The sequence below is a fragment of the Lactuca serriola genome, chromosome 9, assembly GCF_051521515.1.
Source record: "Lactuca serriola cultivar US96UC23 chromosome 9, Lser_US96UC23_V15, whole genome shotgun sequence".
In the NCBI taxonomy this organism is placed as follows: domain Eukaryota; kingdom Viridiplantae; phylum Streptophyta; class Magnoliopsida; order Asterales; family Asteraceae; genus Lactuca; species Lactuca serriola.
Window position 1 is genome coordinate 134,629,336 of NC_136416.1, and position 21,378 is coordinate 134,650,713.

Below are 21,378 nucleotides of genomic sequence, written 5' to 3' on the forward strand. Positions count from 1 at the left end.
AGCTTATTGGTCCATTGAGTCCAATAAGGAAGTCCTAGTCCAAAATGGACCTAAACAAGAACTTCTAGGGTTTCCAATTGCTTGTTGACTATTTGTAGTGCTTGTATGCTGTATTAGATTGCAATTTTTGATGTCATAAAGTAAGCATCATACACGCTCTTAAGTTTTTGATTCAACATTTTACTTGAGTATAGTGATTACAAGACACAAAATTTCTAGTTGTGACACATGCCCTTGGGTAGCAAGGGTATACATACATGTCCATACGTACCACTTAGATTACTAGTAAACTACCATACGGGTAGTTTAGGAAGATACTAGAAAAATACTAGAACGCGATACCATACAATGAGTCAGTTCATTCATGAGTCAATACTTGCTAGAACATTACAGTACATTACTATACTTGCTAGATAGAGAGGACATACACTACAGCTAGAACATTACAGTACATTACTATACTTGCTAGATAGAGAGCACGTACACTACAGCTAGAACATTACAGTACATTACTATACTTGCTAGATAGAGGGAGAACACACATCACAGATAACACGTAGAACTTTTCCGTACATTACATATACATTACAACGTTGACATAATCGTGATCCACTGTATCGGAGCATGCCTTAAATGTCATGGCCCGAGTTGTAGCCAGAATTCTCTTGGAGGGAGAGCATGAGTTTGCGTATAGATCTATACTGGATTGGCTATCCTACACCTTGCTGCTAGCTACAGCCGGACCTGCAGGTCTGCGGGTGCCAAACATCATTCCTTTTTACGACCATACTTATGTAGTTGTTACCAGTCAATAGCATGGTGCTATTAATCACATGATTCCTTAATATAAATCCGGTTTAAGGTAGTTAGTACAGCAGTAGTTCTTACAGCACTACACTACAGTACTACATAAATTTTCCCTTTACATATATTTAGTGATCTTCTCATTTAAGCATTAAATGTAAAAACTATATTTTGTTTAATGATAGTTACACTTGGAAAATTACACACTTTTACAAGAAACGTACATTCAGAGCAGTTAGGTCTTGGTAGAAGATTACATTCCGAGCAGTTAGGTCTTGGTAGAAGACACCTTCATATGATAGTAGGAATCATATGGATTTCTAGGGTTTTTTAAACATTTACAGTTGTTTTACAAACATTTTCACACTTACAGTTCATATACACTTTCAATACTTACAATTCATATATACTTACAAATTCTTACATACAAATTCATACATACAAATACTTACTTACAAATTCTTACATACAAATTCATACATACAAATACTTACTTACAAATTAAGACACTAAAACACTTATGATCTCACCAGCTTTAAAGCTGATACTCGCTTTCAAAATTACTTGTATCCTCAGGTCATCTATAGAGAGGTACCGATGCAATGTTTAGAGAAGATGGAGCTTGTTCAAGACTCATCTTTCATTTTGATTTATGCTTTAGTGTCTATTATAATTTGACAGAACACACTTGTATAATAATTATTTTATTAATGCAATGCATGATGTTGTAGCTTGCTTAATACTTTACATTATTGTGATATTGTACATGACGTCCTCCGCCCCAGAACGTTTCCGCCGTTCTTGGTTTTGGGGTGTGACACATGCCACAAGTGCAGAAAGGAGGGGCACTTTGCGAGGGATTGTCGGCAGTCAGCGCCGGTTTGGTATTTGAGGATTTGTTTTCATTGTCATTAGGTTGGACATTTGAGGGTCAACTGTCCACAGCTCGCTGCGGGACCGGTGCAGGCTCCAGCACCGGCCACTTTGAGGATCACGGGTGGAGGTCAGGGTGGCGCGGAGCCTCCAAGGGATCAAGGTCGTGCTTTTCAGCTTACAACAGAGGAGGTCAGAGCAGTGCCAGATGCAGTCGCGGGTATGTTTCTTTCTTGATGTCTTGTTTAGTGGAAATCTGGCGTTGGTCTGAATGTTGGGTAGCATCTGCATTCTGAGGAGTGGTTAGCCGCAGATTGAGGTTCTTTTGAGCTTGGGTCGATCAGTGTTGATATATGATTTTGTGAAGGTTGTTAGTGCTAGTGGGAATCAGTCCGCGTGTAAGTGTTGGTTTTGTGCAGGGTTGTTTTGGGAGGTCGGTGATAGCGACCGATGGTTGATAGTCAGTGCCCTAAGTGGGGGAGAATTGGAAAATTCTCTGAAAAATCGATGAGCATGTGAGGTTGTTTAGCTGTTTGGGATTCAGCAGTGTTCTGTCAGCCAAGAGCGTAAGCTGTTATGAGTAAGTGACAGGCATGCGGGGCGGGATACAGACCAAGGGTATTTGATTGTGGAGGGCCTGGGATCAGGCCGGGATCGAGTTTGTATGACGGAGATAGAGTTCGGAACCCCTAGAGGGCTAGAACAGTATGCATGGGAGGATTTCCCGGAGAGATAACTCGGAATGATGGATGCTAGTTGAGCAAACCAGATAGACTGAAGGCCAGTAGGCGTACCAGTCAGGCCGAAGGTGATGGGTTTTGAGCATTCTAACACTTCCTAAGTGTACATGCAACCCTAATAACCTTGGATCTATGTTTGTCTTGTTGTTTCTTATGTTCGTTGAAACCTTGTGAGCCTAGCACCCCAAGTGTGATGCCTCAAATGCTTCACACAACACCAAATGCTCTTGGAAAGACTTTTGAGAGAATACACACTTCTTGAAATCGGCCTAGCCCTCTTGTTTCTTATGTGTAGCCGATTTTGGTGGAAAATGGGACTCTTATATAGTGTTGACACATATAGGGTTGCACCATGTAAACCCTAATGTGTCATGACTCTTCATTTCCATGACCCATGGATTTGTAACTCCCATGGAGCATCCTATGGGTAGAACCTAACTTGATAATCCATGGAGCCTCTTAGCCCACTATACAAGATATGAATGATTTACATAATCAACACATATATTTAATTTGTTATCTATTGATCACATAATTAATTCCAAATTAATTCTTTGATCAAACTAATCAAATAATATTATTAATATATTAGAACTTATAATATATTAATAATCTCCAAGTGTTATTCCTCTCATTTAGTCTATCCAATTGCATGGTGCCATGCAACGCAAATGGACCATGCCGGGTCGGGTCAAGTACTAACCATAAATAGTTATGGACTTAGACACCTTATCCAACAGTCTCCCACTTGGATAAGTCTAATAACTATAACTCCAGTACTTCAGGAACCGACCGGAAATCGTAGCTCTTTCAAGGTCTTTCGGAACTGAGAAGATGTTGATACACCATTTAAGATAAGTGATATTACCGTCTCACGATCACTCGAGATAGAATTTCATGAAGTGATTCCAGTGACCGTGGGTTGAGTCCAATGCTCAGAACTTATGAGCACTCATGATTGTTGTAGCCTTGTCCAACACCTTAGACCTCTGCAACCAATCATGATAGTCTTGATTCATACCTACTTCCGACATATGACCGACTGTGGAGGTTTGAATAATATGTTATACCAAACAAAATTATTCTGGAAGTCAAAACATGCAAAAGAAATATAGTAAACGATCGACAAGAGATAGCAACACTTTACTCATAAATCAAACACCTTGTATTCATCATCTAATGTCAATTACACTTTACAAATTTCTAGGTTATCTAACTACTAAATCTAATATCATCCTTCAGCCCTATGCTCCGAGCATGCTGGAGATGCTTAACTCGAGTCAGTCCCTTCGTGAGGGGATCTGCTGGGTTCTCATCCGATGATACCCTCTTTGCCACGAGGAGTCCTTCTTCTATCCGATGTCTGATAAAATGGTATTTTCTGTCGATGTGTCTGGATCTCCCGTGATCCCTTGGTTCCTTGGCTAAGGCAACAGCACTTTCACTATCACAGAAAATTTCCATTGGCTCTTTAATAGCTGGTACAACTCCAAGGTCTCCAATGCAGTTCTTCAGCCATATCGCCTCCTTTGCCGCCTCGCTAGCTGCAATATACTCTGATTCAGAAGTTGAATCAGCCACTATCTCTTGCTTGGAACTCTTCCAAGAAATTGCTCCTCCATTTAGGGTAAAGACCCAGCCCGACTGAGAGCGGAAATTATCCCTACCAGTCTGGAAACTAGCATCACTATACCCTACAACTCTCAAGTCATCACTATACCCTACAACTCTCAAGTCATCACTCCCACCGAGGGTAAGGACCCAGTCCTTAGTCCTCCGTAGGTACTTGAGGATATTCTTTACCGCAGTCCACTGTGCCTTTCCAGGGTTCGCCTGATACCTGCTAACCATGCTCAGGGCAAAGGCTACATCAGGGTTCGACTCATTTCTGCTATCTCAGCCTCAGTGCTAGGGCTTTGTGTCTTACTCAATCTGGTGTTACTCTGGATGGGTAACTCTCCTTTCTTGGAGTCCTGCATGCTGAATCTCTTCAGCACCTTATCCAAGTAGGTACTCTAACTAAGTCCAATTAGTCTTTTACTCCGATCTCTCAAGATCCTTATCCCTAGAATATAGGTAGCTTCTCCTAGGTCCTTCATAGAGAAACACTTCCCAAGACAGGACTTAACTTCCTGCATATGAGTAGTATGTCATCCACATACAACACCAAAAAGCTAACTATACTCCCACTAGCCTTGACATACACGCAAGACTCATCTTCACTCCTAGAAAAGCCAAATTCATTGACCTTTTCATCAAAGCAAAGATTCCATCTGCGAGGTGCTTGCTTCAATCCATAAATGGATTTCGCAAGCTTACACACTCTATTAGGGTACGCGTTGCTAACAAAACCCTCTGGCTGACTCATGTAAACATCTTCAGCCAACTTTCCATTAAGGAAAGCGGTTTTGAAATCCATTTGCCATATTTCATAGTCATGAAATGCAGCTATGGCCAACAGAACCTGAATAGACTTAATCTTGGCTACTGGAGAAGAGGTCTCATCATAGTCCACTCCAGGAATTTGAGAGAAGCCCTTTGCAACCAGTCTAGCCTTATAAGTGTGTACTTTACCATCCATGTCGGTCTTCTTCTTGAAGACCCATTTGCACCCTACTGTCTTACGACCTGGTACATTTTCAACCAAGTTCCAAACATGATTGTCATACATGGACTGTATTTCGCTGTCCATTGCCTCTTTCCACTTGGCTGACTCAGGGCCTGCCATGGCTTCTGCGTAACTGCTAGGTTCATCCAGACCTATCAGTGTCTCATCACTGATAAGTGTATGCCTTTTTGCAGTAATATGGAATCCATAGTAATGCTCAGGAGCATTCCTAACCCTTGTGGACTGCCTTAGAGGTATAGACTTGTCAATTGGCTCAACAGGAGTTTCCTCCTCAAGTTGAGTGCTAGGCTTTGAAGTTCCTTCACCTCTTGACACTTGAATTTCTTCAAGATCAACTTGCCTCCCACTTTTTCCTTGGCTTATGAACTCTCTCTCTCTAAAGAAAGCCCTCCTAGCTACAAAGACCACATTTTCACTAGGTCTGTAGAAGAGGTAACCAAAGGATTGCTGTGGGTAGCCGATGAAAATACACCTCTCGCTTCGGGGTTCGAGCTTATCGTGAATCTCGCGTCTCACGAAAGCCTCGCAACCCCAAATCTTGATGTGGTCTAGTTTGGGTACTTTACCAGTTCACATCTCGTTAGGAGTTTTGGCAACTTTCTTTGTAGGGACTAGATTAAGGATATGGGCGGCAGTCTCTAAGGCATACCCCCAAAATGAGATTGGTAGCGAAGCTCGACTCATCATGGATCGAACCATATCCAACAAGGTTCGATTACACCTCTCAGCCACACCATTCAACTGTGGTGTTCTGGGAGGTGTCAATTGTGAGACTATCCCACATTCCCTTAGATAGTCAAGGAACTCTGAACTAAGATACTCACCACCACGATCGGATCGAAGCATCTTAATGTTCCTGCCCAATTGATTCTCGACTTCCTATTTAAATTCCTTAAACCTTTCGAAAGTCTCTGACTTATGCTTGATCAAGTAGACATATCCATATCCACTGTAATCATCAGTAAAAGTCAAATAATAACGATTAGCATCCCTTGTGGCATGTTTAAATGGTCCACACACATCCGTGTGTACAAGGTCCAACAAACCTTCACCCCTTTGACACGAGCCTGTGAAGGGTGACTTTGTCATTTTTCCAAGTAAGCATGATTCGCAACTATCATCTGACTTTAGGTCAAATGACTCCAAGACTTCATCCTTTTGGAGTTGGCCTATGCATTTCTTGCTTATATGTCCAAGACGAAAATGCCATAATGATGCTTTATCCAAGTTATTATTATTAACAGAATCAATACACAATACATTATTTCCTAAGTTATCAACCACAGATACTGTTTCATACACGCCATCACAAGGTAATGCTTTAAAATAAAGAACATTATTAAAGAAAGCATTAATCGAACCAACTTCATTATCAAATGAAAAGGTAAAACCTTGTTTATACAATGCATGAAAGGAAATAACATTTCTTGCCATTTCTGGCGAATAACAACATTTATTCAAATCTAAACTAAACCCACTACTTAGCGATAAGGTATAAACTCCAGTCTTGGTGACAGGTGAAGCTTTCATGTTTCCCATGATCAAGTTTATTCTTCCTTGCTCCATATTCTCACTTCTTCTTAGTCCCTGCAAGTCGCAACAAATATGAATACCACAACCGGTATCAAGGACCCAATATTTAGAATGGGGTGAGTCATTAGAAATGATAGTGTAAATACCTGCATGGTTGGGTTTAACTTTCCCATCCTTCACATCTTGCTGGTATTTTGGGCAGTTCCGCTTCCAATGTGATTTTTCATGGCAATAGAAGCATTCAGCCTCTTTTGGGTCAGAAGAAGGAGTGACGAAACCTTTCTTGGTTCCACTTGAAGAAGAGCCATCAAGGGTCCGAGCCTTGGTACCCTTAGAAGAGCTCTTTCTCTTCTTCCCTCGACTTTTCCCGATTGCCAAAACCGGAGTAGAGTTTGGAGTAGGAGTGTTAACAACCGACTTCCCCTTAAGACCTGTTTCTGCGGTCTTGAGAAGTCCCTGAAGTTTGCTGAGTGTGACCTCTTCCTTATTTATGTGATATGTCATGCGGAATTGATCATAGCACGATGGTAAGGAGTGCAAAATGATATCTATTGCAAGCTCCTCAGGGAAGTTCACATTAAGCTTCAGCAATCGATCCACATACCTTTGCATTTTCTGCATGTGGCTCGTGACGGATTCCCCGTCCTTCATCATGGTTGTTATCATGGAGCAGATAATTTCATACCTCTCTTGTCGTGCACTTTGATGGTATCTTTCCATCATATCTTGGTGCATTTCATAAGGGTAGAAATCCTCATAAGACTTTTGGAGTTCCGCTGTCATCGTGGCCATCATGATGCATGCCACTTTCGTAGCATCCCTTTCATGTGCCTGAAAGTCAGCGATCTCCTGAGGAGTTGCAGTGGTCTCATCAATCTCCTTAAGCTCCTTGTCAAGGACATATTCTTTGTCCTCGTAGCAGGTAATCATCCTAATGTTTCTGATCCACTCATTGAAGTTGGATCCATCAAAACTGACTTTCCCACACCAGTTCATAAGGGTAAAGGAGCCATTAGGGTTAGAGCCAGAAGCAGCATTGTTTGAAGACATCTGGAAGAAAAGGACAAGATTAGTTTAGATATTAAGAGAGTCCTTAATAAAACACCCAAATGTAATATTAAGGCTAGGATCCAATCACAATATATTATAACTTAGAAGAGGTATGTCGTAATCCAAGCTATAACATATTTGAAAGGTAGGTGAATGACGATTCACCAATTTCCACCACGAAACCCGAAATATTAAATATTAGGTTTTTGAATGGTTCTTAGAAATTCCTAGATTCTTTGAGATTCAATGAACTTTTCAGAGGCATGTTTCAATCTCGAGTGTGCCCTCCAAGTTTTGTGACTGGGATACCGAGGATCACAAAACGAGGTGTGAAGTAACCATGCAAATCACTTGGTACCCTTAAAGTTTATCACTCAATCGATGTGACGGTAAACCACACACGCTCCACCGATACTATAATAAACCTTAAGTCACCCTTTACCTACCTTGTTAAGTCCAAGTTAGTGTGCCGGTTAACCACACACGCTCCACCAACGACTTAAACAAAGTGTAAAGTGTAATTTCATGGATTAGCACCTTATTCACATTTTTCCTAAAGTAACTAAGATTGGGAATTTAATAAAACATTTAGTTACTTTATAATATTCATCATACTTTTAATGAGAATTTATAAGTCCTTGTCCTACCCGTTCGGCTAACGACCCTCCACCGGTCAAGCAAGCGGTGGGTGAGAGTGGATACCCATTAAGTTGCCATTTTATAGGCATCAACCTTATACCCACCTTATAGACTGGCTTCGTGAATGAGGCGTACTAGCGGTAAGACGACTTTGTTCTTATACATACATACATACATACATATATATATATATATATATATATATATTATTAAATCATAATAATATAAGTATAAGGGTTGAATTTTAACTTTTAAAATTCTAAGGGTTGGAACTAAAGTTTTTAACATGACTTTACTTGTTCCAAAACTTGAGGGCAAGTTTTGTAAACTTTCAAAACTTTTCATTTCTTGTAACTTATGAGTTTATTAGAGTAATAAAATGAAGACTCTTCATTTTTCTAACTCTTGTGTTCTTTTAATGGTTTTAACTCAAGTGACTTTTGGTTTTCCATAACTTGAGGACAAGTTATGGACTCCATTAAAACACATTATGATCAAGAATTAAACTACCACATAGGTTACAAATAATTCCTATGATCATCTAAACATCATAAGATCAAGAACATGAATATGAACACTTTCATGAATCAAAATTACACTTAAAACTTGGTAATTTTGATAACTAGTTGTTGTAAATGGATTAGCAAAGACATTACACCATCTAAAACAAGTTTTCAAGTACCAAAACAGTTTAGGGTAATGTTTCTAGTCCATTTCCAGCAACTAAAGTCGAAAATCTGCACTCTGTGGCTCCTACTCGCCGAGTGCATGAACCTACTCGGCGAGTAGGTTGAAGATACAAGTGAACTCGGCGAGTCTCGCCATGGACTCGGCGAGTTCATCAGGCAGACAACAAGTTTTTCGACTTTTTTCAACTTTTAAGCACAAATAACAAACAAACAAGCCTAGGCTCTGATACCACTGATGGGTTTTGAGCATTCTAACACTTCCTAAGTGTACATGCAACCCAAATAACCTTGGATCTATGTTTGTCTTGTTGTTGCTTATGTTCCTTGAAACCTTGTGAGCCTAGCACCCCAAGTGTGATGCCTCAAATGCTTCACACAACACCAAATGCTCTTGGGAAGACTTTTGAGAGAATACACACTTCTTGAAATCGGCCTAGCCCTCTTGTTTCTTATGTGTAGCCGATGTTGGTGGAGAATGGGACTCTTATATAGTGTTGAGACATCTAGGGTTGCACCATGTAAACCCTAATGTGTCATGACTCTTCATTTCCATGACGAATGGGTTTGTAACTCCCATGGAGCATCCTATGGGTAGAACCCAACTTGATAATCCATGGAGCCTCTTAGCCCACTATACAAGATATGAATGATTTACATAATCAACCCATATATTTAATTAGTTATCTTTTGATCACATAATTAATTCCAAATTAATTCTTTGATCAAACTAATCAAATAATATTATTAATATATTAGAACTTATAATATATTAATAATCTCCAAGTGTTATTCCTCTCATTTAGTCTATCCAATTGCATGGTGCCATGCAAACCAAATGGACCATGCCGGGTCAGGTCAAGTACTAACTAGAAATAGTTATGGACTTAGACACCTTATCCAACAGAAGGCTCGGAGAACGGTCTATCCAGACTGAAGGCCCTAGAGGGCGGCCCAGATTGGATGAAGGTAATGAGAGTGGTCCGGATTGGCTGAAGGCCTGGTAAGGCGGTCCAGTCATGCTGAACACTCTACGGGTATTGTTAGATCGGTTCGAGGAAATGGATTGAGTGTGTCGTGATGTGTTAACATTGGAAGGTCTGGCCCCGGGTATTGATCTCGATTAGTGGAGATGGTGCATGGACTCGAGAGTCCTTGTGAGCAGATTCAGAGCATCTGTGTTGCTTGGATAGCGTTTATGCTATAAGGGAGTGGTGTAGCATCGGGCGAGCACCGTGGTACTTGTCGCAGTGACAAGGCGAACAAGTGGGTTCCCTTGATAGGGAAAGAGAGAGGAATATAGTTCCGAGAGGAAGTGTAAGTTCACGGAAGTGAAAGAAGCAGTGCATAGTTGTGATTGGGGTGATCCAATTAGGGTCTTTGAGTAGTATGATTGCGGCAGTAGTATGGAAACACATCCGGATAGGATGTCTGCTGAGGTTGCGGAAGGATTTCCGCGAAGGTAGAGCCAAGAGGCTCGGAAAGGATGCTGGGAGGGAGTCTTAGATTCCCAGTTTGATTCTGATGAAAGAATTGTGTATGTAGTGGTGATTCATCTTGGGGGATGTTTGGAGGTGTCGTTAGTGTGGCGGGTTTTTCCATTTTGAGGGTACTAGAGCTAGTGCAGCATGTGCATGTGATTGCTAGAGGAGAACTCATGGGAGTTGCTCTAGAGCTGAAGAATGTGTCATTCTGTCAGCATGGAGTGGATAGAATTGGACTCGGATCGGGAACCCGGAGGTTCAAGGTTATATCTAGCTCGTAAGAGCCAAGTGATTGTTGTGATCAGGATCGAGAAAGTACCATGGAGTGGTGCTCGGTTGATAAGTGTGGAGCCTGATAGGTGTGGTTATCAGAGGGTGAAGCCGGTGGCCGGCTTGAGGCGGTAGTCAGGACACCGCTAGAAGGAGAAAGTGAGTTTCGGGTTTCGATGGTTGCGTCTTGAGGAACCTGGTTGGGTTAATGCCAGGTGGTGCGTGGCGGGAGAAGTTCTGGAGTAGAAGTGCCGAAGGCTTCGAGGGTGAAGCCTAATTTAAGTGGGGGAGAATTGTAACGCCCCGTTCCTAAGAGTACCCAATTGTGAGTCCCCGGGATTTAAGAGAAATGATATTTTGATCATCTTGTGGGAAAAGTGGAAAATGAGGGGCAAGTATGAAAATTGGGGACTCGCCGAGTACGCCCAACGTAATTGGGTAAGTGACGCGGGTGCAATGTTGAGTACGCCCAGCGTACTAGTGGTACGCCCATCGTACTCTCAGAGTTCTAAAACCCTAAATTTAGGGTCAGCCACTATATAAGGAACATGTTGGTGCATACCCTAGCCTCCATAAGCTCTCCTTTAACCTCAGAAACCCTAGAAACCCGTATTCCCTCCATTGTTGGGTGTGTTTGGCCTTGGAAAGCTCATTTTGGCAAAAGAAAAGCTAGAAGAAGAAAGGAGAAGTTGTCAAAGAAGGAAAGGAACGATTGGAGCTTGTAGATTTGAAGAGATATCATCCTTTGGAGCTTATTTGAGGTATAAAGCTTATTTTGTTATGATGGCTAGTTCGGGATGTATGCTTGGCCTAATGTTTATTTTGTTATGATGGCTAGTTCGGGATTTGCGGTGAGTTGGTGATTCGAGAATCTGCTCTTCAGTTCAGAGTTTCGGCAGTGCGAGGTGAGTTATCCTCACTATATCGACAGGGTCTAAGGCACCAAGGCCGGCCCTTTATCGGATTGAGATCCGGGTATTTGTTGTTATGTTATTGCTTTGATATCTTTGCATCCTGGTAGCTAGGATGGTATATGTTAGAGACTTGGTTAAGGTCGGTTCCCTAATATGTAGGGTGATGCTATGCTAGTGACCGGTTAGGTCGGTATCCTGGTTAGGATGATGATATGTTATGTGATCTATTTGATCGACTTGTTGACTGTGAATTCTTATATGATTTTATGTTTATGTGCACATGGTTGTTTGGATTGGAGTTGGGTTGAGGTGGGTCCTGGTTTGTGCTGTAGGCCAAGATACCCAGGGCGGACCGGTTGTCCTGAAGGCCCAGCGAGCGGTCCGGATAGGCTGTAGGCCCCAAGAGGGCGGACCAGACGTGCCGAGGCTCGAAGAGTGGACCAGGGCGACTAAAGGCCCGGTGCGGGCAGACCAGTCATACTTTAGACTTAGAGAGTGGACCAGGTAGGTTGTAGGCCCGATGCGGGCGAACCAATCACACTGTAGACTCGATGTATATGGCTAGACTCGGAGGGTGGACTGGGTGGACTGTTGATCGGTGCGGCGGACCAGTCTCACAGTAGACCCGAAGTGCATGGTTGTTTTGTGTTCTGTTATGTTATGTATGCTATGTATGATATGGGCCGGAAGGCACTATGTTATGGGCCGGAAGGCATTATGATTTGGACCAGAAGGTCGTAGACTGGAAGGGCGTATGTGTGGTTGGTATTTTGAGGATATCTCACTAAGCTTTCAGGCTTACAGTTGTGGTTTAATGTTTTTCAGGTTCTTCAGGAGACCGTGGCAAGGCGAAGGCGTGATCGTACCGCTCCTCATGTTTATGTTGTGATGTGATTCTGGGTATACTCTATATAAATTGTATTGAAAACCTTTTTGTAATAATTTAATGAAATCGGATTCTTTTTGAAAAGTTTAAATTGGTTGGAATTTTTCGGTCGTTACAGGTCACTAGCATAGCATCACCCTACATAACAGGATACCGAACTTAACTAGGTCTCTAACATATACCATCCTAACTACCAGGATGCAAACATATCAAAGCCATATCATAACAACAAATACTCGGATCTCAATCCGATAAAGGGCCGGCCTTGGTGCCTTAGACCCTGTTGATATAGTGAGGATAACTCACCTCGCAACTGTCGATTGAACAGATAAACCCGAGCTGCTCCGACTACTGATAAGATCTCCACCACTGGCCAACCACCAAAACACTAAACTCAAAACAATATCCAACAATTACCAAAATGCCCCTGGAAAACAACTGGTCAACCTTTGGTCAAAGTCAAATTCAAAGTCAACCCCTGACTGACTCTACTCGCCGAGTCAACCCAAAGAGTCGCCGAGTCCACATACACAGAACTTCCCCCATCCGCGACTCAACTCGCCGAGTCACCCTGAGACTCGCCGAGTCCAGCAACTCTGAGTCTTTTCACACTCGACTCACCGAGTCATCCTTTGACTCACCGTGTCACAGCTCAACCAGAAGAGGCTTGGACCTCACGACCAGACTCGCCGAGTCCAAGGCTATCTTCAACCTACTCGCCGAGTTGTTCTTCCAACTCGCCGAGTTCCAGCCCATCTTCAAGCAACTCGCCGAGTACACATTTGTAACTCGCCGAGTGCCTCTAGATCTCATCCCATACAGAAACCTTCCAGGCCATGCAAATGATCCAAAACGTAGATCTACCCTCCTACAACCCATCCATCACGTAAAGTGGCAAACTTTACGTGAATCCAAAGAGATCTAGGCATTTACACTCTAGGGCTAGGGTTTGGGACAAGATGACTTCACCAAACACTCAAGAACAGTGACTTTAATGCACTCCCGACCTTCTCCATTCCAGATCTGAGGTAGCAACCTCAGATCTATCCTTCAAACTCAAGATACCACAAGCTAAACTTCCCACATATACCAAAATGATGAATCTAGATGAATAGCAGCCCAAGAAACGAGATAATACCTCAAAAGGAAGCCCCAACAGCAAAGAAATCCGAATCTTAGCAAAGCCCCTTGCTCCAAGCCTCCTAACTCTCCAAGATCTCCTCCAAAATCTCTTTTCCAAGGCTCAAATGCACTCAAATCCATCACAATTGCGTTTCTAGGGTTTTCTGGACTTCAAGGGAGGGTAAAGAGGCTGGGGAGAGGGTATAATGTCCTTTATATAGGGCTTATCCTCCGAAATTAGGGTTTTCTCCACTCAGCGCCTACTCGCCGAGTCCAGCCTCCGACTCGCCGAGTCGGCCACTTAACACGCGACCAGAGTCGCGACCCTACTCATCGAGTCCACCCATGGACTCGCCGAGTTCCCCTTTCATACATACACTTGGAACCCTGAATTTGCACTCCTGAACTTGGGATGTTACAATTCTCCCCCACTTAAATTAGACTTCGTCCTCGAAGCCTGCGGCAACTAACCACCAGAACTACTCCCGTAATGCACCACCTGGCATTAACCAAACCAGATTCCTCAAGGCACAACCATCGATACCCGAAACTCAACTTTCTCCTGTCTTGCGGTGTCCTGACTACCGCCTCAAGCCGGCCACCGGCTTCACCCTCTGCTAATCACACCTATCAGATTCTACACTTATCACCCGAGTATGATGCCATGGCACTTTTCTCGATCCTGATCACAACAATCACTTGACTCTTACGAGCTAGATATAGCCCTACACCACCGGGTTCCCGATCCGAGTCCAACTTTATCCCCTCCATGCTGACAAAATGATGCATTCTTCAGCCTCAGAGCAAATCCCATGAGTTCTCCTCTTGCAATCGCATGCCCATGCTGAACTAGCTGTAGCACCCTCGGGATGGGACAACCCGTCACACAGATGACACCTCCAAACATCCCCCAGGATGAATCACCACTACATACACAATTCCTTGATCAGAATTAGAATGGGAATCCAAGACTCCATCCCTGCATCCTTTCCGAGCCTCTTGGCTCTACCCCCGCGGAAATCCTTCTGCAACCTCAGCAGACATCCCATCCGGATGTGATTCCATACTACTGTCGTAATCAAGCTGCTCAATGACCATAATTGGATCACTCCAATCATAACTCTGCACTGCCGCTTTCACTTCCGTGAATTTACACTCCCTCACGGAGCTACATCCTTCTCTCTTTCCTTACCAAGGAAATCCGCTTGACCGCCCTGTCACTACGACAAGTGCCACGGTGTTCGCCCAACGCTACACCACTCCCCTATAACATAACCGCTATCCATGCAACACACATGCTCTGAATCTGCTCACAAGGACTCTCGAGTCCATGCACCATCTCCAATAATCGAGATCAATACCCGTGGCCAGACCTTCTAATGCTAATACATCGTGACATACTCAATCCATTTCCTCGAACCAATCTAATGACACCTGCAGAGTCTTCAGCATGACTGGACCGCCTTACCAGGCCTTCAGCCAATCTGGACCACTCTCAGAACCTTCATCCGATCTGGACTGCCCTCCAGGGCCTTCAGCCTGGCTGGACCATTCCCCAAGCCTTCGGCCTGACTGGTACGCCTACTGCCTTCAGTCTACCCGGACCGCTCAACTAGCATCCATCCTTCCGAGATATCTCTCCGGGAAACCCTCCCATGCATATTGTTCTAGCCCTCTAGGGGTTCCGAACTCTATCTCCCTCATACATACTCAATCCCGGCCTGATCCCAAGCCCTCCACCATCAAATACCCTTCGTCTGTATCCCGCCCCGCAAGCCTGCCACTTACTAATACTAGCCTACGCTCTTGGCTGACATAAACACTGCTGAATCCCAAGCAGCTAAACAACCTCACAAGCTCATCGATCTTCCTGAGAATTTTCCAATTCTCCCCCACTTATAACACTGACCATCAGTCACCGGTCGCCATCACCGACCTCCCTCGACAACCCTACACAACACAAACACGAACACGTGAACTGATTCCCACTAGCACTAGCAACCTTCACAAAATCACATATCAACACTGATCATCCCGAGCTCGAAAGAAACTCAATCTTTAGCCAACCACTCCTCAGACTGCAGATGCTACCCGACATTCAGACCAAACGCCAGATTTCCACTAATAACCCTCACGAATGATAACCAACGAAATTCCCAACACTAAACCCATAACCATACCATAACCCTCAAGGAACAACGAATACCATACCAAAAACCACACAACGAGACTAGCAGATAAACAATACTCCACAATAATCACAAGATAACAAGACAACAAGAAAGAAACATACCCGCAGCTGCATCCGACACTTCTCTGACCTCCTCTGCTGTAAGCTGAAAAGCACGACCCTGAGCCTTGGGGGCTCCGCTCCTGTCACACCCCAAAACCGGAACGGCGAAAACGTTCTGGGGTGGATGACGTCATGTCAAGTATCACAACACATGCATTATAGTAATCAAAGTACAACAAAATATTGCATTAATAGTAATAGTTTTACATGATTTACATTACAATACAACAAACTAATACAAGCAAATATAATAAGTACAACGAGGTACTAAGCCATCTTCATCACAGCTTCGGGAATGTACCTGTTTAATGCTGACCTGAGAATACAAGTTACTTGAAAAGCGAGTATCAGCATTTTTACAAATGCTGGTGAGTTCATAAGTATTTAGTGACATTTTATTCAAATAACCTTATAATGAAGTAGTTTAAAAGATTTCAGTGTATTAGAGTTCTTTGCAGAAAATCCTATATTTTCTTTAATAAAAGCAGCCTTCTACCAAGACTGGACAGAGTTATGTGGTAAAAAGTAGTTTTTCCCTTAATCGCTATCATTATCAAAATACAGAATTTGATTATTAAGAAAGCAAGAGAAGTCAGGGAAAATAACATATGCCTCAGCAGTGAGGAATGCTGACTAAGGCAAAGGAATCATAGACTCCAGGAGAGTATCGAACGAACGACACGCCTGGTTCCGTCTAACAAATGGAGACACGGACCCCAGAAGGTACCAAATGAAAGGTACAGCTAGTAAGGTCTAAAACAGTGAATACAGACCGCAGACAGTATCAATTGAAAGATACATCTTGCAAGGTCAAAACAGAGAATACAGACCGCAGACAATATCAAATGAAACATACATCTCGCAAGGTCAAAACAGTGAATACAGACCGCGGACAGTATCAAATGAAAGATACATCTCGCAAGGTCAAAACAGTGAATACAGACCGCGGACAGTATCAAATGAAAGATACATCTCGCAAGGTCAAAACAGTGTGACTCTGAAAATGAGTTACCAGCATATAGTGTAAATTGCCGGTGAAATACCGTTACCTTAAGACCATGAATTATAAGGTAACCCGGGATACTCGTAACCATACTAACCTAAACTAGAGTACCAGACGCCCTACAAACGTCTAGAGAATATGACATTTGTCACCCCTTGGCTTGGTGGGCCGTGGACTGTAGCTAGCAGTCAGGGTGCGGGGGTGTCAATCCCGTATAGATCTATACACACAATGTCCGCTCTCCCTACAGGAGACTCTGGTTACCAACTAGACGACGGAGAAGGCCGTGTCCTGAAGATGCATCCCAAATAGTGGGTAGAGACTTCCAAATAGTGGGTAGTGGGTTTCTAATGTAAGTGCTGAACTAGAGGTAGAGACTCATAACTGAACTGACTGAAGTAAACCCATAAGTCTATGCTTGTGTACATAGTATATAACTAATGAATCAAACGACCTTCGGATGGACATCCGATCCCACCAGACCACATCTCAACGAAGAAAAGGAAAGAGGGCGGACAAGCCTTCCTAAGTCCTTCAATCATTATTTATATGCATCTATACAAGCACAGACATACATCTAACTATGCTTGAGTGTGTATCAAGTGGAATCATATCGTGAAGTATAACTATACAGTGTGGAATAACCGACTTGTGAAGTATAAGCGTATAGTGGAATATCCGAGTTGTGAAGTATAAGCGTACAGAATATCCGAGTCGTGAAGTATAAGCGTACAGTGGAATATCCGAGTCGTGAAGTATAAGCGTACAGTGTGGGATAATAGAATCGTGAAGTATAAGTGTACCAAGTATAAGTGTATCACGAAGTGGAAACGACAACTGGTGAAGTAAAAGCGTCTATCAAGTATAAGTGGATACAAGTATAAGCGATATAGAGACAATAACCGGTATAAGCGTATCACGAAGGAAATGCGTTATCAAGTAAGAGTTTTAAATAAGTAAAAGCGAAGCAGCAGTAACTAACAAGTAAAAGTATACATCGTGAAAGGGAACTTTGAAGAAAACCTTGGAAAATCCTTTATACTCCGGGAAAATCACATTTGGTATTCTTTGGTAAAATAAGTTTGAAAAACTTTATAAATCCTTGGAACCTTTATAAACCAGTTTAAAATGAATTTAGATAAAACATTATAAGTAAGAGTTTTCAAACAAATGAAAACCTTTTTGAAACCATCATAGTATCCTACTCGGTAAAACAGTGTACAGTGTGGTAAAATCTTGTGCATGCGGGTTATCAATCACATATGATAGACATGATAACTGGCATGTTTAACTTGTATTCCCCCCCTATAAAATGTATAAAAACATTTAAAAGGTTCATTCAGGGGTATGAACTCATCTGGCGTAAGTGGATCCGACTAAGGCGCCGGTTGGGTGCTCGGTGTCAAGTAAAGACTTGGACATACTTAGAGACCTATTTAACATATGATAACATATGTTTACATACAATTAGTACATATAATACTAATTAAACAAGTATACGCACCCTAAAGAGCGAAAAACACTTTGATTAACTGTTTGTGGTGTCCCGGGTAACATTTAAAGGCTCAAATGGCTTAGGAATGGAGTTTACTCTTCAAGAGTAAACTCACCTTATGGTGTTTACGGCCCAGGGACAACTCCCCATGAGTTTACGGCCATAAACTCATGGTGAGGGGTTTCTAGTGTGCTTAAAGGCCTTAACTTCTTCATTGAATTTTGCTAGGTCCAAAACTAAATGGCATGAAGGGATTTAAGGCTTTTAAAGGGGCAATATGGGAGTTTACGGCCCATGAACCACCCCTATGGGAGTTCACAGCCGTGAACTCCTATCCTTTGGTTTTATTGAAGTTTTAAGCCCCTATCTCACTTCTAGTTATTTGTAATAATAGCCTAAGGCCATTTGGGGGACAAAACCAACATTTTTGGCATGGTTTGGGGTGTTTACGGCCTTGACATATGTCTGGGCCGTAAACTCCTTTTAATCCCTCAATTCCTTGTGTTTGAATGCTCTAAACTCGAAATAACAAGTCCCTAATTTATGTATTAAGCCTAAGGGTGGTTTGGGAGTGTTTTTGGGGCATTTATGCAAGGTTATGAGGTGTTTACGGCCTTGGCATATGCCTGGGCTGTAAACTCCCTTTTATGCTTGAACACTCCTAGGCTAAACCCCCAATTAGTTTCCAAGCCTTTAGGGACAATTAAGGGTCATTTTGGCCTTGTTTAAGGGGTTTACGGCCTAAGGAGGATCTTAGGCCGTAAACTCCATTCTAACAGCTTAAATTGGCAAATTTTGGGGTACAAGCACAACCTATAATTTTTAGAACAAGCTAGGGTAAGTGGACTTACGATTTGGAAGCGTTTGGTTGTTCATTCGGGTTGAAAATGAGTCTAGAGAGAGAGTATAGAGAGAGAGGGTGAAAAAGGTCCAAATGGGGTTTACTCCCCCTTATATATGGGTTGGAGTTGGAGCTCAGTGGGGATCTACCCGATACTGTCGTTAAACGGGTCTTTTGGTCGCACCCGATTTAGTGGTCGTGATAATAAAAACTAACTTTTCTAATTAAATGGAAATGTGTATTACGAGTTTTTATTTCTCTTATCACGACTTAACGACATAAAGATATAAATAAATGAAATATTTATTTAATTGGTGGCCTCTAATTAACGGAACTTTTACAAAAGGGGATATTCCGTTAATAGTAACGGGAAAATGTAACGGAACAAACTTGGGTTGTCACATCATCCCCCCGTTAGAGGGAATTTCGTCCCGAAATTCAGGTCTATGCAAGGAAGTATGTATGAATGGCCAAGTAGAGGTAAGAGAGTACTTCCTATTCTGTTTGTCCTCGCATTCCTAAGTGAACTCTGGTTTGTGTTTGTCATTCCAACAGACCTTCACGTACGGGATGCAGATTTTCGTCTCGTGTAGCTAGAGGGTTCCGACTGGTGTATCTACGAGGTTAGGCTTCTCAATGGTTTCTATTACAACGAGTGGGGTATGAAGAGTGACGTCGGGTAAACACATATCAAGTCTAAGAAGTGGATCGATCGAGGTGTGAAGCTTGTGGAATATCCGAAAGTAGTAGTGGTCTGACGAGGGTTGGACCAATTCTCTATGAGGATTCTCAGATGGTCCTAAGCTCTCGGAAGGGTAGAGCTTCTCAGTACTTAGAACATAGTGTACTTCTATGGCAAGATCATCACTGGTGTGATCGCCATTCCGAAGTTCCTAACGTTCTCTCCCGTATTGGTAGTGTAGTCCTTCAGGTTGGTTCTTAGGAAGCTCGGGTTGTCTTTGGTTTTGCGTTTTTCCCGTCAATTGGCTTTTAGAGACTTTCTAGGTCATCGAATGGGTTGTGTGACTATGGTTTTCTGTTTGGCATAGAGTGTCTATCTCAAGCTCGTGCAAAATGAACCTGCACTAACGATTCTTGAGACACGGAAACCCTCAGGGTCGGGGAGACAGGGTTTCACCAGACGAGTGTTGGACTATCTCGGGAAGTGGTTCTACTATTTCTGCACGAGATAGTATTCGTGGAACACCTAATAGTACATTGAATCTCTATGACGTTGGTTTATTCTAGTGCGAAAAGCGCATGCTCCTGCATAACCCCTCGACTAACACCAAGGCTGGTGTCAAGTCTATAATCTCTTCGGGATCTGGGTCATGAGGCTCCTCGCACTCCTTTCGCACTTTGCGCAAGTATTCCTGGCTGCGGAGGTTATCTTGTGGTTCTCGGTATTCTAGTGTTTACTTTGGAGAATGAAGTCTATCATCTACGGGGCGACGACGATTTCCTCCATGCGAGAGGGTGGAGGATCATAGGCACTACTCGTCTATAACGGGGTGGACGAAGTGCCTGAGTAGTGCGGGCATCTCCTGCAACTACTCCTCCGAGGGTTCTGAGTTTTCTTGGTCTAGGTCAAATCTAGTGAGTATAGGTTTCCACCATTCGGAACTTTAGTCTTTTCATCCACTCTTCTTAGAACTTAGCTCATCGCAACTTTCAGATTTCTGGGACACCCGCTGCGATGCATCAAATCTGGGATTTGAGAGTGAATGGATGGTCGTAGTCAATGTCCTTGACCCTTACGACTAAGGTTTCTTTATCAACCGAGGGTGTCAGCTACTAGGTTGGATCTAGCCGAATGACAACAACTTTAGATTTGTGGTCATTATAGTAGCTCAATCAGTAGTGTTCTCTTGACTCTAGCTCCCGTTCCATGAGGTAGGATGAAAGGTCTTTCTAGAGAATCTACCAGGTATGCTTCGGGTGGTTATAGTCTTCTGGAATGCATGCATTGCCTTTCGGTTCGGTTCTTATATGTTTAAGGAGGGTTGATTAACAGCGCGCGGTACCCCTCTCCTGGGTACTTCGGAAGGTTTGAGATAAGAGGGACGACTGACGGATCGCATTAAGTTTGATTATTTGTGTTATGTTTTAGGTTCGT